This window comes from Triticum aestivum, chromosome 5B (assembly GCF_018294505.1).
Source record: "Triticum aestivum cultivar Chinese Spring chromosome 5B, IWGSC CS RefSeq v2.1, whole genome shotgun sequence".
Taxonomy (NCBI): Eukaryota; Viridiplantae; Streptophyta; class Magnoliopsida; order Poales; family Poaceae; genus Triticum; species Triticum aestivum.
The window spans coordinates 11,086,184-11,089,710 of record NC_057807.1 but is presented as its reverse complement, the minus strand read 5'-3'; the positions used below and the strand labels follow the sequence as shown (position 1 = coordinate 11,089,710).

The 3,527-nt window shown below is 36.5% G+C and overlaps 1 long non-coding RNA gene across 1 annotated transcript; it reads left to right on the top strand.

Annotated features, from left to right (window-relative positions):
• Positions 1 to 332: 332 nt before the first annotated feature.
• Positions 333 to 2,771, top strand: LOC123115435 (uncharacterized). The gene is made up of 4 exons (XR_006456612.1): positions 333 to 684; positions 1,025 to 1,215; positions 1,929 to 1,998; positions 2,507 to 2,771. It is a non-coding gene; the product is annotated as an uncharacterized lncRNA (long non-coding RNA).
• Positions 2,772 to 3,527: the final 756 nt, after the last annotated feature.

The window sequence follows — 3,527 nt, the reverse complement described above, 5'->3', positions numbered from 1 at the left end:
TAAAATCACACATCACATTCCACAGGGAGGAAATAGGCAGAGCTGACCTGAAGAGTAAATTGTGCTGCCTTTTATGGTGGTTTTAACCAGTTGAAGGGTTTACTCCAAACTAGTGCTGCTCCAAAGAACACCGAGTTGACGAGGCGACCTTCTTTGGTACGGACTGCTTATACATTACACTTCTGTTGTATATTTTACTGTATGTTTTACTTTGATCCGAAGAACACTGAGTTGAAGGGTTTACTGTATGTTTTACTAAGTATTTCTATCAAATGTAGCGTTTGTATCTGATGTTCTATTACGCTTTTGTTCTGTCCAAATGTATTGGCTCTTCCATCTTCAACAATATTTTGATGTGATCTTATGGCAAAAAAGTTAATGTGATCTATTTCTGTACTAATACTACTTTAACCTTTGGCTTGTCGGTGAAAACAGTGGGCACGAAGCGCCATGGGGGAGCTTGGTAGAGTGCATAGTTGCACATTAGTACTTCTACACGAAAACACAAACTGCTCTAGCCATACATGAGGACGATAATTGCATGATTGTTTATAGCTCAATCCAGTACACTGAGGAAACCGAAATTCATATTGCAAATGTCTCGGTTTACCTTGTCACAATGTTCATGTTATCACTAGAAGAATTGGCACTGACTTTGGTGGATAAATTTTTAGATCATTACCGGTAAGTACTTACAACTTTTGTAATCCTGCAGACTAGGTATTTTCTTTGTCAGTCTATGCTTAACACTTTTTGTGAAGTACAAATGGTAAAGCAGTTAAGTGTCGTTGCATGTTTATTTCTACCAACTAACATTTGCTTTAAAATGGATGTTGTCATCCTGAAATTGACTGTCCTTCACACAAAGCTAAGAACATAAAACATAGACGCATATTTTCACCTTATAAGCACACACATATCATGTGCTTCTCTCTTACTGTTGGGTACTCCTCGTCACTTTGCTTCCATGGCTATTGTCCAACGCATGGGTTACAAAATTTTCATCGAGCGAGGTGATCATCAGGCTTCGTTGATTGTGGCAAGCGATCGTTGATAAATACAACAAAGGTCATCGGGTACGGCAGACATTGTTCGGTTGAGAAGGCCTGGGCATGGGACATCAGGAGCGACCCACACACTGGCGTAAGGATGTGACGATGGGGACATCAAGTGCAGCTGTACCAGCCAAAAGACCTCACTCCATTTCTCCAAACTGTGAGTATTGTTATTCGATGAATTGCCTTCAAGAGCCTCATGGTCAACTGCATATGTCCTTTGTGTCTACAACTGTGTACTTGCAGTCTGAAATTCATCACGATTTAGGCTTTAGGATAAAATATTTCCTTGAGAATTTAATACATAAATGATAGAATTCCAGTGCTACTAAGAAAGGATATGTTACTTTTAGAGATTTGTGTTTTCCTACTTATGTGAACCGATACCTACTACCTAGAAATTCAACAGTCAAGATCTAATGTAGATGGTTATGCTTTACATGAAGGTAGTAATCGAGGATCTCAAAAGAGAATATCGCAAAAAATTGTGACAACGCTGGGCCAAAAAGCTAAAGAAGAGAAACATGTACATTCTCTTGGTTTGCCGATTCGAAGCTGACTGAAAAGAATATATTTATACGTTACTAATTCATGTACTGTTAGAAGTGATGTTACTAGAAATTTTGCACAACCATCATGATTTGGGCACTGTTCACAGCTCGCTCAAATTCAATGAGTACATTGGTCGGTGAAAAAATGATAACAGTGTTTCCTTCATACTGATTATGTTTATTTATATTTGTGTTCTCAAAAAAATGATATTTATCTATATTTCTACTTCATCCGAATCGAATCCTAGAGTTGTATGACTGTAAAAAATATTCTTCGATCCATTTTAGCAATAAACTTCCCATCCTGCTATTCTTTCTACAGGGCATGCGATTCTTAAGATGTTCCCATTCAGAATTGACATGCGGCCATCTTCTCTCTACTGTTACTCAAGGTATGTTGAAAATATAGAGTTGTACATTATCCAATGGTTTTAGTTGGGTGATAATGGCCGGAGTTCATTTTTATTTTTTGTTTACATGTCCTTAATGAATATTTTATTTGCCTTGGTTACCTTCCAATGCATAAACAGTGCCCAACCTGATGATTGTATTATCTGTCATCTTTCTTCTATCAAACAAATATAAATCTGAAATCACACATAGAGTGGAGGGCTACAATACCAGCGATGTGTCAGTCCATGCCCTGCATTAAAATTGTCTGGCGGTCTTTGTTTTACTATCGCGTCAGTGTAAAGCACAACCCCACACCTCTATTTTCAGTGAGACCAACTATCTTGAATCCTCTCTCCATCTTAAATCCTTTAATATGATTTTTTTTCTTAAAAGGCTTTGTTTGATGTAGATATTGAAATTGACATTGCCAAACTTGTAATATGAAAATAACGCTTAACTATTGGACATTTCTTTCAACTTAACTTTGACGGCCTCCACTTATTATAGTTTTTGTCAGCTTGTTCATTTCTTGATTGGTGCTTGACATCACTGGTGCATGTGGGAATGCCCTACAGACTGATGGACATGAATCATAGGAACTGTCGAAGCATGAAGGGAACAACAAGATGAACTGGCTTTTATCGGCATTCTTGTGTACATTGAAGATTTTGGGGCATTTGGTTGCATCTGAACTGTCTCTATTTGAACCTTAGATTGACGAGTGATTTGTTGCATTCTTCACTTGCACAACCTATCTCTATTTGAACTAACTGTGTTGTTCAATGGTCTGCTTAAATTCAGTTGTGGAAAGGAATTGCAGCAGGCTTAGGGTATCATGGAACAAAGAATTATTGTTAATGAAAAGCTATTTTAACTCTAACCAGTAGCCGACATTACTGCAAGTGCTTGCGGGGGCAGAAGGTCTATTTAAATGGAATCCTTCTTTGGTCTCATAACATGAAAGGTGAAAGTTTGCAAGTGAATTCTATAGTAATGTGTTTTAAATCTCTACTTGTAAGTTCAAACGTGTCCTAATTTATCAATGTAGTAATTAAATCATTCGTGCTATATGTACTCCATTTTTATATTTAACTTACTTGGTTTACCTAAGCCGGAAGTTTTGTTAATTTTCTCATGTGTGGATTTGCTATGTTTGTTTTATTGAACAATTTCTTGCAAAAAATCTTAGATTGTGGAGGTGGAGATAGTATAGTTGTTGGAGTTTTTATGTTGATTCAGTTGATGGTTGTGTGTATGTACAGATTCATAAAATGGTTGAATTTTATTTATGTTGATTCAATGCATAGAAAATAAAATAGTAATCCCTATGTAAAGAAATATAAGAGCATTTAGATCATTACTTCAATGATATAAACGCTCTTATATTTCATTATTGGGATACTACACTCAGAGAAAGATCACTAGCATTTTTGTTTAGAGGGAACAATCAAAAGTGGACAAAATTGCATCATTTTTCTTCTGGCCATTTGCTTCCAAAATTGGAGATGAACTTTAGTAATTGAACTGG